The 14691-nt window shown below is 39.5% G+C and overlaps 1 protein-coding gene across 30 annotated transcripts in view; it reads left to right on the forward strand.

Moving 5' to 3' along the window:
- Positions 1-14691, forward strand: part of TENM3 (teneurin transmembrane protein 3) — a 1268022-nt gene that overhangs the window by 790603 nt on the left and 462728 nt on the right. For all 30 annotated transcript variants that reach the window (XM_083459440.1, XM_083459473.1, XM_083459433.1 and 27 more), the window contains one exon: positions 8339-8411. The gene's annotated coding sequence lies outside the window, so the exon portion shown is untranslated. The remainder of the gene's footprint in view (positions 1-8338; positions 8412-14691) is intronic.

A 14691-nucleotide genomic window follows, 5' to 3' on the forward strand; every position in this document is an offset into this window, starting at 1 on the left:
TTTGAACCAATTGCCTGCCAATGTCTGGTTAACAACATATACCATCCGCCGAATTAAGTTTCAGTTTCTACAATGTGTAAATAACAAAATCTTTGAAACTTCATCAGTGTGCTCCTCATTTCACCAGAACTAGTTGAATCTTGCCTCTGCAGTTGAGGCTATATTGGAAAAAAACTTAATCAGATTTTGCCTTCTTTTACAGGAAATAAATGAATGTCTAAAAAAACAACTTTTGCACCAATAAAAAACTCACAAATTAGATTTCCTGCAGGGGCAAACTTTTTCAAAATAGATACACATTTTCCACAGAGACCAATCCTACATTTTTTGTCTTCCCTTTGATTGGCTTTCCCCCCTCATAATAGTATGAAGTTCTCAAGGGTAAGAAGAAAAGCAGATACTTGCCATTATGAGGATAAAACTCCTGCCAGTAAAAATCAGGTTTTGAAAGCAGAAACATTAGTAGTTTGATGTGCAGTGGGTTTGGGGTGGTTTTTTTTGTCACTGCAAATCACAAGGGAAAGGGGAAAAGGCCAATCTGCCTCCTCTAATAGCTGGTGTTGGTTTTGGATGTTATGTGTTGCTCCTTTGATAGCTCTCACATGCATATAACCTGTTATCAGTCTGTTGTAATTATGATGTATCATCTTCATGATTTGCCTCTTGCAGCCTAATATATTATGATAGCTAAAGTGAGTTGCTCTGTTTATAATTGGATGGCTGCTATTGATATGGGTAATGGATCTCTCCTGTGAAATGCAAACAGCAGCTAGATGCTCAGCATGGAGGTAAATTAAGTACCTGAGCTACCTGGGAATCAGCAGGTAGGCCTCATGACTTAGTATAGGGATGTATTTTTTCTGGTATCTCAGCACATCTCTAATTGCAATTATATTTCATGCCCACCTTGTCAAAGTTCTTGTAGGAAGGTTGTATGTATAAGTCGTTTAAATGCAAGTATAAAAGCAAGTGAGGATGCAAGGTTTTTCTGAAGACCTAGATGTCATTAAACAAGCAAGACTTCATAGAGGCATATCTACTAATTTTACCACCTACACACATGGAGAGAGAGAGAGAGAGAATAAAACCCACAGATTTACTGAACTTAAAAATATAGCACCCTTTCACCACATCACTACAATTTGGTTGCTTAAAATGGTGTAATGAAAATGGCTAAATACACAAAGTAACACACTTGAAACCAACAGCTATAAAAGCATCACCATTCAGATTAGACTTCCTACCACCACATTACTGTGTCAGTTTGTGTGAATCAGATCTTGGAATATTTCTAGATCTGGAAACAGAATATACATTCTTTAGAGTAATATGCACTCTTATTAAAACTACAACACACCGCTTTATCAGTGACATGTCATGCCTGATCTTATGTAAGTTTAGTTCATAATCAATAGCATTAATACATCGTTGGACATAAAACACTGGGGCAGGTAGGGGGAGAAGAAAGAAATACTGAAAGCAGGTTTTCACATAGTACATTGATTTTTGTTTTCTTTGTGTAAACCCAAACATAGTAGTAATGTGTGGAGTTGGTAAAATATTGATTTGATTTCCCTGGTTTTTTGTTCACTTGGGTTTGAGGTTGACAAGGGCAGTTATGTTCTGTAATTATCAGTCATCATACTTGTCTAGGCAGTGATGTCCACAAAACACTTACCAGATTTATTACATTGCTCTAAACACCTTTCACAATGAGCAAGAGAGAAGGAAATACTAAGAAAATACATTTTCTCAGTGTCCCTAAGTAATGAGATTTTTAAAATAAAATAAAGATGCCTTGAGCTAAATTTGCTGATTACCATAAGCTTTGAAAACAATTTTGGTTGGTATCAGCTAATCCTGGCATGGATATTGAGGAGGAGTCCATCAAAACATTTCAAATCCCACCCCCTCGTCACATCCTTCTGGTGGCATGTCTTTCAGTAGCTACAGGCAGGTAATATATCTAAAACCAAAAAATCTTTTACCATATGATGATAACTTCTAGTTTGAAGTGAACCAGATCTAGTAACATGATTAAAACTGAGTGTGTGCAAAATAAAATCATTCTGAGCTTCAACTTAGATTTTACTAAAGGGTTACTACTGGTAATTTATGAGAATAAAATTCAGTTCCATATAATTGAGCTTAATTTTATCACTGTTCTCCTCAAAATATGGGAGAAACTATAATTTTCACCTGGAAATCTACTGCATTTTTGTGTTGTAGGTTACTTTAGTGCTGAACTTTCATTTAGGAGTAATCACTTGAAATAACTTGCTGTGATGATAGAGACATGCAGTTCACCAATTACAATTAAACCATGTGAACCATATGTTTCATAAGTGCAGTGGGCTTTGAAACTTTCAAAAGGTTTTACATTAAATTACACTGTGATTTCATTTTGCCTGGATTTTTTTATTCTACTTTAGAAAGCTAAAAGGTTTTTAAGTGAAGACTTTAGAACATTTTATTTATTTATTATATTTAAAAACCTTTATACTTTACCTTTCCTCAGTAAGCCCAAAGCAGCTAACGACAATAACTTAAAACCATTTAAAAAACAGATTGACAACTATAAATACAGAAAAGTATTAATAAAGGAATAACATAGCAGTGGCGAAAGGTGCGTAAAAACCATCAGAAATAATTTAACTATAGCAATTGAAACCACTTTTTTAAAAAAACGCATAAAAAACCATAAAGCTTCCAAAACCTAAAATGGAAGGTTTTGGATATCCTACAAAAGAAGACTGCCTCCAAACATTGGTCCACAGTCTTCACTGTCTCCCTAGGATGAGATGGGTATATTTGCATACTGACAAATTTGAATGGCATATCTCTGGATGACCCCGAGTCAGGATGGCTTTCCATCAACAGATAAAGCTGGGTGTCATCTGCATATTGGTGACAGCCCAGTCCAAAGTTCCGGACAATCTGGGCAAGGGGGTGCATTAAGATATTAAAAAGCATTGGGGAAAGAATTGTGCCCTGTGGCACTCCACACACCAAGGAATGCCGCAGCGACACCTCCCTAGCGCCACCCTCTGTCCCCAACCTGAGATAAAGGAGTGTAGCCATTGTCGGGCTGTGCCCTGAATCCCCACGTCGGCAAAGCAGTGGTCCAAAAGTTCATGACCATGTCGAAGGCTGCTGACAAATCTAGAAGATGCCATGACATATATAAAATATAATGCACACATGAAACCAAAATTGGTATCTTTGGAGAAAGAAAAATGGCAACTATTCATCAACGCTCCCCCTGCCCCTGCAAACACACACACATTCCATATTGAGCAGGGAGGTACATACACATGCCTACCTGCCTCCCAAATTTTTTCAGATATTTTAGTCCCTCTCCCTCTTTGTATCTCACTACCCCCACAAAAGGAATTATCTCATTACTGTTAATTATCTCATTATTGTTGAGATTGCACGTTTTCAATTGTCATGAGATAGAGATAATCTTTTATCAGACTTTCTCATCAAATATTTTTCTGATTTTAATTTTTAACTATGAATTTTCACTTACTTGAAGCCATTTCACCACAAAGCTATTTTGTTGTCCATCCTTTACTATGGTAAATATAGAGCATTATGTATTTCTTTACAATGTGTTACAGTTGATGTAAGTCCTAATAGAATATCAAAGGATGCAGCTGCAGTGTTGGTTTTAAAAGCCCTGGCACACTTGTCACCAGTATGCTGGTGTTTAAAATCCACTTTTATCAAGAGACTACATTATTAACCTACCGTATTTTTCGCTCTACAAGACGCACCTAGTTTTTGGAGGACGAAAACAAGAAAAAAAATATTCTGAATCTCAGAAGCCAGAACAGCAAGAGGGATTGCTGCGCAGTGAAAGCAGCAACCCCTCTTGATGTTCTGGCTTCTGTAATAGCTGCGCAGCCTGCATTCACTCCATAAGACGCACACACATTTCCCCTTACTTTTTAGGAGGGAAAAAGTGAGTCTTATAGAGCAAAAATACGGTAATTTAATTGGCATGCTTGTGCTAACACTTAACAATAGATTCAAGGTTTTTTGGCAGGGCGGGGGTGTTGTGAGAAGACATTTGTTGGCCAGATGCCTAAATATGCCTGTTCCTGCAATTTATAATTCACAGGTATTTGGTTTATAACTGTGTAGGAGGAACCATATGGACATACAATATAATTTTTTTATTATGCAAATTGCCACAGTAACTCGTGGGAAAGGGTGGTCATAGCTCAGTGGTAGTAGGTAGGTCTGTGAAACACCCCTGACTGAAAGCCTGGAGACGGTCGGTGTAGACAGTATTCAGTTTGATGGACCCATGGTCTGACTCAACATAAGGCAGCTAGTACCTACTTATTAAGGGATGAGGGTGGCGCTGTGGTCTAAACCATTGAGCCTATGGCTTGCCGATCAGAAGGTCAGCGGTTCAAATCCTCGCAACAGGGTGAGCTCCCGTTGCTCGGTCCCTGCTCCTGCCAACCTAGCAGTTCAAAAGCACATCAAAGTTCAAGTAGATAAATAGGTACCACTCCGACAGGAAGGTAAACGGCATTTCCATGCGCTGCTCTGGTTCGCTGGAAGCGGCTTAATCATGCTGGCCATATGACCCAGAAGCTGTCTGCAGACAAACGCCAGCCTTGGCCTATAGAGTGAGATGAGCGCTGCAACCCCAGAGTCATCCACGACTGGACCTTATGATCAGGCGTCCCTTTACCTTTACCTGCTTATTAACTCACTTGCATTATCAGTATGAATATCAACAGTCCCTTTCCAGTAGAAGCTCATCCATAGGAGGAACCAAGACCAGTTCCATGCCAAAGCTAGGCCTGTATCTAGACCGAAATATATCAAGATAATCCGTTTCCTCGAAAAGTGCCCTGCCCTTGCACCCCACAAAAGGAGGTACATAGTGACACAGGCCTGCCTCTCTGCTACAGGTAATTAGCCTACCTAGAAGCTTTGATTACCATAGAAGGGGTTGCTTTGGGGAAGTAAGCCAGAATAAAAGCACACGTCAAACACATTTTGGATCTCTTCCTTCTCCTTTGTAAAGGTGCCCACCTTGGACACTGATAGGGATCCTGTTTTTATAATAAAAGCTTTTCTTACTTCATTTGATGCATTTGACTGAAATCACTGACAAAATAACTCTGCCTCCTACAACCATAAAATTTTGGCCACTTTGGAGTGGTTTTGATGGAGGCCTCTCTTGACAGGAGTTTCATAATTAATTTGGTCCATCAGGTACTCCATAGAGAATACAGCCGCAAATTCTCCTTCAGTGTGCATATGCACGCACATATACGTGGAAGGCTCTCTGTACTGCAGGTGGTCCAAAATAAGAGAAAGACAGACATTTAAATAATAATGTTGTCCTTCCTTGAGCAAGCACAATCTCTTCACATTATTGTCAATACAAATGGAATTGCTTTCCTTTATGTTAAAGTAAATAACTTATATACTTCCATTTAAGTATTCACCTCATTTATTAGGATAAAATCTTCTGTCTGGGTTAGCTGGCATGGAGCTTTATTGAAATGCCACTAAGAATTGGTAAGGAATTTGGCCTTGACTCATGCTAATTTAAACAATATATTCCACATTTTACGGTCCCTTTTTAATAACATTGTTATTAAAGATTCTTTTAAAATAGTATTCTTGTTTTGAATTAAGCTGGAACAATGGTATACAAACTGTATGTTTTCTTGCATTCTTGTGTCTTGGTTCTTTTCTGTTATATGATTCGGAAAGCTGTATTGCACAATTAATTTTTTGGGTCTCATACAACATACCCACTGGAAGTATTAAAGACTGTACAATATTTTGACTTCAATCAGTTTAATTAATGCCAAGTTGAGTTGGAAAGGGTAAAGGCACAGTGCCTTGATTATCATGTATATATTTTGAACAGGTGCCCATAGATTATATCAGAGGGAGGACAGTTCTTTAATGTTACCTTGTCATATGATACCAATTATTTTAAGTGTGTGTGACATATAGTTGACACACTGTAAATGGGATGTTGCCTCTCAGCAGGTTTCATTCCTAAACCTGCTGAACTTAAAGGGGGGGGGGACCTTGTATCGTGAAGAACAATATGCCATAAAAATATTTCCATTCATTAAAGGTATAATCCATTAAAAACACGGTAAGATTTGCCATTTACTTCAGTGGAATTTGAGTTGCAACCTTACAGTGCAGTCTTGTGTTTTACACAGGCGTGGCTTTAAATTCAATGTGATTTATAACTAGGTAAATGCATGTAACTGGTTGAAATGTTTTAGTTTTCCATAATCTGAGCTAATTAGAAAAAGAGAAGCATAAGCTTCAAATGAGGCTCATTGAAACTACATACACATATGTAAGTGTTTGCAACACTTACACAAAGAAATCTTAAATAATCTACAGTTATATTTCTTTTTAATTTGATACTTCAAGCACGTCTCAGAAAAAAATACAGGAAATGTAGGCAGAAAATCCAGAAGGAATGACCTTTTGATAAAATGAATGTTTACATCAATGCAACATGGATTTTGCAGAGTTAATACTCAGACTTATCAATTAGAAAGTGTAGACTGACTCTCTCTCTCTCTCCCCTCTCTCTCTCTCTTTAATTGCTTCTAAACACGGAAGGAAGATATCTAGACTGTAATGGTGTAATGGGGTTTAAACATTACACAACTTTGTCAGACTGAAATTATATATATATATATATATATATATATATATATATATATATATATGCAGGTTTTGGTGTCTTCGGGTGTCTTCCCGTGTAAGAGTTGGGGTGTCTAGGCGACGTTTCGACGAGGTCTCACTCGTCATCTTCAGGCTGGTGCTTTCGGCTTCTTGTTACTGGAACAGAGCTCTGTTCCAGTAACAAGAAGCCGAAAGCACCAGCCTGAAGATGACGAGTGAGACCTCGTCGAAACGTCGCCTAGACACCCCAACTCTTACACGGGAAGACACCCGAAGACACCAAAACCTGCATTCCTGTACCCGTGAAAATCTACGAAAGCATATATATATATATATATATATATATATATATATATATATATATATATATAATTTCAGTATATATATATAGTGTGTGTGTGTGTGTGTGTGTGTGTGTAAATTGTACCCCCCTGGCCACTTAACAAAACTATTTTCCCATACACCATGGGTTTCCAGTTCTTTTAAAACTGCATGACAGAAAGGAATTCAGTAGATGAACTGCTTCAATATGCAGTGATACAGAAATATATACTTCCCCCCAATTTTTCAGCTATTAAAAGTAAAGCTAAGCTGAAATTTCTCATGACTTTTTCTTTTTTAACATCTGATATTTTTGTTTTTGACAGACACACTTCCACATCATCCTACCTTGCATGAGATGGCTCCCCTGGGTTTCTCCATCCTCCACCAGTCGTAGACTGTGGGTCGGGGGGAGGGGTAGCATTGTTAATCCGGGAGGATTGCTCTTTCAGGGCTCTGCCAGCACCATCGATCTCTGGCACTGAATGTGTTGGCCTGGTGTGGGGCACCAAGGAGAGCTCGGCTGTCTAGCTGGTGTTCCAACCATCTAGCACACTGGCGGCCACCCTGTCAGGCCTCCTGGAGATGGTGGCAGGCTAGGCCTTGGCATTCCCTAACCTATTGGTTCTTGGGGACTTGCCGATGCCATCCCCTCCCCTCCTCTCAGGCTCTGGACCTGGTGTCTTCCATGGCGACATTAGGGCTCTCCCAGTTTGTTTTGGGTCCTACACATCAAGCAGGCCACAGGCAGGTATAGATGTGATCATGTCCCCCCTTGTGGAAGTGCCATGGTCTGATCACTATGCTCTGAAAGCCAGGATTGACTTCCCACCCCTGCCCCCCACTTGGGTGGCGAACCTATTTGGGCTCGCCCGCAGAGGCTAATGGATCCTGATGGATTTCATCAGGCCTTGCGGGACCCTGCTCCCCCTGGTGGCTCACTAGATGAGCTTGTCGAGAACTGGAATAACCGGCTCTGCCCAAAATCACAGTGTTTCAGGTTTTTCTAGTGGTGATAGCCAATGGAACAACAACTGGTGATGATGGAATCCCCTCACCAGCATTGCTCCTTTCCCTGGGCAGAGAGAAACCTACATGCCATCCTAAGTTTCCAAATGTAATGCCAGATTCACCAATGGCCAATAGTATTTTTATTGAAGGCGTTTTCACACACATTTTCACACATAAGAAGAACTTGCAGGATATCACTGCATCAGGGGGGCAAATCTGGATACTATTGGCTGTAACACATGTCAAAATACTTGTAAAAAGATTTTCGGATACCTTGATAACTTCCTGTTTTGTACTATGTGTCTTACAGAATTCCTCTGTGCCCCACCGGAATACCTTTTGTCATAAGCAGAAAACACAGAAAGTGTTCCAAACAGGAAGAGGTAGGACAAAACTTTCCATCTGTTAAATTGTTACAAGGCCCGTTGTTTTTAGTAACTGTGGTCAAGACCGTACTGTACTAGAAAACCGTAGCACACCATTTTGGCTTTGTTTACAACTATTTGTCTACAATCCTTTACTAGTCTTAGAACTTGATTTTCATTTTTAAAATATTTTTTAAAAAATATTTTACTTTTTTCTATCATTTTAAAAAGATGTAATATGTTTAGATTTTCATTTTTTAAAATAACCATCATTTGCAGAATTTCCTTGCTCACATTCCTTTAGACTGCACCAGTCTGGTATTGGAGTAAAATGTACCTCAAAATGTACCAGCAAGTAAAAAATAATAATTAAATCATGCCAACACTGAGACTTTATCTTCTCCAGTAAAACAGTTTTGTTACATGTAAGTCATTTGGGTGAACAACACCCACAAGGTAAAGTACAAAAACCTAGGCAGTATGTGCAGTCTAAAATGACCTGACAGTTTTTTAAACATGAAAATATATTGCTGAAGTATAGTGAGTTATGGGAACAAGAAGAGAGCCAGTGTGGTGTAGTGGTTAAGAGCAGTGGGCTCATAATCTGGTGAACCGGGTTTGTGTCCCTGCTCCTCCACATGCAGCTGCTGGGTGACTTTGGGCTAGTTACACTTCTCTGATGTCTCTCAGCCTCACTCACCTCACAGAGTGTTTGTTGTGGGGGAGGAAGGGAAAGGAGATTGTTAGCCGCTTTGAGACTCCTTAGGGTAGTGATAAAGCGGGATATCAAATCCAAACTCTTATTCTTATTCTTAAGTCTCATGGGCTTAGCAGCCATATCACATGTACTTGAGCAGCTATGTACTATCAACACATTTCACAAATGGATTAATTGTAGGACATAAAACACATTGTTGCTGTGATTTTCTGATATTGTATCAAACGTATAGATCAGGGGTCCCCAAGCTAGGACCTGCGAGCCGGATAAGGCCCAAGGGACTTGTTTATCCGGCCCACAGTGACCCCCATTGCCCACTGCGGCCGCCTGCTCTTACCAGCGCTGCACTGCGCGGCTGCCCACTTCCGGGTCAGAGGAGCAGTGGAAATAGCTTGTGTGCATGCGCAAGCGTTATTTCTGGTGCACATCCGGGTCGGGGGAGGCCCATGCACATGCACACAAGCTATTTCCGGTGTTCCTCCAACCCGGAAGTGCGCCAGAAATAGTGTGTGTGCACACATATGGGCACACACTCCCCGCACTACGGCCTGCCGCGTGATCGGTGCTGGAGACACCGGTCTGAGGCGCAGTAAGTTTGCTGACCCCTGGTATAGATGACTCTTCCCTTTTTCTTGGTGCTAACAGTGACAATCCCTACCAATGGCTCTGTGTCTAGACTCACCCAGAATTTGATCAACTTCAGTCCTAGTTCTACTAGGAAGAGAAATATATTTTGGAACATGCACGTCATTGTAGGTAATTCAATATGGGCATTTAAGCAGATATTGCCTACCATATTTGAAAATGCAGACCCAATTGACCACTGTTCACACATTCTGAAGTGTATATAAAGACCAGTTCACCAGCTCATCCACACCACCCTGAGCTTTATTAAAATGAAGAATGTTTTCTGGGTTGAAAGTTTAGTCTGAGATCTCTGTATCATTATGCATTGAAGGAACAAGAATCACTGCCCTTCCTTTCTTTGGAAACTCACGTGTGAAATCTTAAAAACCAAAAATGTTGCTGTGGACATTTCTGGTTTGTGGTCAAGAAACTGCAATTGGATTTCTGTTTTTATGGTTTTTCCCTGATCTGCCAACTAGCATCCGGTTTGTCATAGCTAATCCATTGGTCAGTAGTGGAGAACTTATCAGTTATATTTCATCCATGGGTTGTTACATTTCTCAGCCTCTGTCTGGTCTTTGCATGTTCTTTCTTCCTCAGATATATATATGTATCTCAAAAAATGGTGTTTTGAAATTGCAATGTAGTCAGAATTTTATGCCATATTTCCATGTTTGAATGGAATATGCTGCCTCATTGGCCATCCTCCTTTGAATAGCACTAATTGCTCATCAGTTGTAGTATTCTCAAATGGCACAAAGCACAGTAGAGGTTTGTTAGCAAACATATCCCAAAGGTCACACATAGGGGCAAGTTGGTCTCTTCCATTGGTGATTCATACTGAAGCTGAATCTTAGGGATTCTTTTGAAGGAGGCTAGTGACATTGTGCTCCAGACATGTTGGGGGAAAGTCTCAACAAATTTTGCAGAAGAGGGGTCATCTAAAAGAGTTGTCATACTCTTGGGCTGGGATGTTGGTTTTTTTTGGGGGGAGGGATTGTTGTTGTTATTGATATTAATGTTGTTCAGTCTGGTTGTGTATTTATTGATATTTTATTTATTGATGTTTGATTTATTGTTTATTACTACTTTTGTTATGTGATAATTATGTATTTTTTTATGTTGTAAGCCACCTTGAGCATGGTTTGAACTATGGAAAGGTGGCATATAAATAAAATGATGTGTGTATGTGTGTATATAGTGTGTATGCAGGTTGCTTGCAAACATGTGCAGATCAGCTGAGATTCGAATGACCCCAAAAGCCAGAATAGTATGTTTTGTGTAAAACAATGGCTAAGATGAAAAACCATTTTGCTGGGTCACAGGTAAGGATCTAACTGGTGGGAAATGTTACAATAATTCAGGTTTGTCAAGGAGTTTCACATGATGCTAAGGGAAGTAGTGATCTGTCTATTATGAAAAAGCACCTGTTGCTATTATGAGTAACTAATAACTTTAAACAGCATTTTTGATCACTTTTTGCCCCTAGCACCCAGTAGAATAGTGGCAAAATTAGAAGTGCAGGGTCCCTTCATGATAGTCACAGTCATACTGCCTTCCAAAATTATACAATAATCTTTTAGTTATGCAGATCTCCATGTGTTTCATAGATCTACTATTTTCTGTGCATGTACATCAGTGAATTATTTGCAATGTTGTGTTTTCCTTGAAGTTGCATGTAACAAAACTTGCATACTATTCTCCTGAGACTGAAGCCCCTTGTGTTTTCAGTATGCCTAAATGCTTTGCTTTAGAACATACAAAACTCCTCCTCTGCAGTGTTATTTCTGTGCTCCTTCTGCAGAGTAACCCTAGAAGCCAATTCTCAGTAGCTGACTCACCTCCTTTAACACTGGTTCCAATCAGCACAAAGAGTGAGAAGACTTCTCAGTGGCTAAAAAACTCCCCTTTCATGCTGCTCGGGTGGCTCAAGGATGCTGGAGGCTGGGACCCTACATAAGAAAGCTTTGCTAGCAACCTTTCCTCAGCCCTTCTGAAAAGGGTAGAATTTGAGCTTTCAGTAAATTAATGAGGCAGGCAAATGTCAATTTACACATTGTTGATGATTATCTGGAATAGGGAGTCATGGAAGACTGACAAAAAAGTTTCATTCCCCCCCCCCGAACTGTCATTGGTGTATTTGACCCCCAGTAAAGAGATTTAAAAGATAATAAATGAACATCTGGTGATGTGCTGTAAGGCAGAGAATTGAATGAAGCTGGGGAAAAATTGATATTACCGCCTAGGAATTTTCAGGGTCAAGCTAGACATGAAAGCAGCAGATCTGCTACATTTTTAAGGGCTAAATAAAGCTCCTGATACACCCTTTTGAGGACAGGGTATAGTTTTAACCCTTTCTCCATACCATTTCACTCATCTGAGTCCCCCCAGCTTCAAAACAGCAGCATTTATAACATGGAGGGAAATATAGGAGGGTCCCTGTATGTTTTGGCCCAAGAGGCAAATAGTTCCAGCAGGGTGATTTAGATTAGGAAGCTGGCATGGTGAGAAAGAATTCTCCCATGGCTCTGATCTGAATCAAGGCTCAGCGCAGCTCCATTTAATTTTTTTTAAACCACAAGATATCTACTTAAATATCTCTGTTGTCTTTTCCAGTCGTACCGAGTCTAGTACCTAAAATGTCATATTAGTTGCTAGGAATTTGAAATATTTTTCCACCCTCAAGACTAGTTTAGATTACTCTTTGGGTTCCTTCCAACCCTTATAAGACTGCCTAGAGCTAAATTTTGAGTTTGATACATTCACTTTTTTCTGTTTGTTGGAGTCAAACTATTACCATTTATCCCACTTGCCCACACCATTTCCTTCTTCCCTTTATCTAGTCTATGTATACACTTTTTCTTTTCCTCTTTGTTCCACAACCTTTTAATGTAGACAATGAAGGAGACAAAATGCAAAAACAGAACAAATTAACGTACTAAACTTCATGATTTTATGAAGATCCATACTGTACCCTGCTTTATCACAGCTGATATAAAGTGGGACCCTGCTGGATTGCAAAATCTTAATGCATATGGTATATATTAAAACACTGCAACTTTCTCAGTATCCACAATCCTAAAATTAAAAAGCCACTGAGTTATGATTATGTGTACTGTCCATGACTTTGAAGTATTTTATTTTTTAGCAATCTGGTGATCAGCAGGTCTTGATTATTTTGAACAGCATTTATGTAGCAACCATGGAGACTTGCAGTCGTACATGTTTAAACGCCCCTCGGCTATACCTCAATGAGTTTTCTCAATAGTAGCCAATATTCCATAAATTCAGAGCTCATGAACCTTGAAAAAAGGATAAATGGGATTTGGTGAGACTAACATAGCAGCCACTTTTACCTTTAAAATGAAAAAGTGTGAGGGATTCATTTAAACTGGTTTTTTGGGATTTACTAACTCAAAAATGAATTGTACTAGGAAGCTTTAAAAACTGAGGGCATATAGGGGTTATACATTCTTGTTATTTTCTGAGCATTAGTATGCAGAAATATATCATTTAGGGAATAAAAAAAAATCAGAGTTTATTGAGATGTAGCCCTCCCAACTCTTTCTTCTTTCATCCCCTTTCCTTTAACACAGTGGCACACCACACATCCAAACTAGCAAACAATGTCCAGTGCAAGTAATAGTTTGTTGCATCTAGATAAAACAGCAAATTATGTGTCAAAAATATGTGCACTTGCATGGAGCTGCAAGAGAGGTGACATGGTAGCCCCATCGAGAGCATGTGGCTAAAATTAGAAAAAGAAATAAAAACAACAGGGTTATATTGTAAACTGCCCTGTGATCTTCAGATGAATGTTTAGAAATGTAATAAATAATAATAAATTGATCATCATAAAGGGAGAATCCAGTCAGCTGGACTTTGATAGCTAGGAAGACAATAAAATCTACGGTATTCTAATTTGTAATCATCTTGATAACAATGTCAATTTGTAATTGTCTTGATAACAACCCAGTGATTAGCAGAAACCATTGTCAAGAATGAGTCCTGCCAGTCTAATATTATTATTTTAAAAAAATGTTGATGGTGATAATTTAAACTTTTTAATTGCCTTTTACAAATCATCTCAAGGTGAGGTACAAGGTTGCATATGATAATGATAATGTTAAAATACACAGAAAAAGTCAGAGATTAAAACAGAATAAAAAGCATCCATTCTAATGATCACATCAATAAGTCATTATGCAGTCAAGCAACAGACCACGTTCTTCCCAGAAAGCATGGCATGGTCACATACAATATGAAATAATCCCAAAGAAACAACCACCAACATTCAAATACCTGAGAGTAAATAAGTGTTTTCACCCAGTGCCAAAATTATATCAGAGTCGGCACCAAGTGAATGTCCCTCAGGAGAGCTTCTTTGTAACTGCCATCCAAGCTGGCAATGGGACAGCATCCTTCACCACACCTAAGGGAAGCAAGCTAGTTTAGATGATACAATCCAGGTCATGTGGCACACATGCCTCTGTCATGCAACAGAGGAGAGCTGGGGCTGGGGCTCAGAAGGAATGGGGGCTGCTTCTGTTGCCCACCCTCATCTACTGCTTGAACTGGCTCATTATGACATGCTAGAGCCTACTCTTCCAATCCATCTTCAAAGGCATCCCCACTGCAGCATGAGGTTTCCAGGGCATATACCACTGAATCCAGGATATATGGGCATAGGTGAGCCATTATCCAAAGCTGTTAGAAAGCACTCCAAGTCAGGGAGACCATGTAGTAGATCCATGAGTACTCTGGACCATGAAGCTGATCCTTTAAGGGGAGTGTGACCCAACCCAAACTGGCAGAATTCCATGTGTCTGAACTGAGGAATTACTTCCTCTGTTTCTGTACTGTCTGAGTTTCAGTTTATTGGCGCTCATCTAGTTCTTTACTGCAGTCAGACACAAGCTCAGCATGTCCGCTGCTTTACCTATCTGAGATTTA

This window comes from Podarcis liolepis, assembly GCF_965112155.1.
Source record: "Podarcis liolepis genome assembly, chromosome: 9".
NCBI lineage: Eukaryota > Metazoa > Chordata > Lepidosauria > Squamata > Lacertidae > Podarcis > Podarcis liolepis.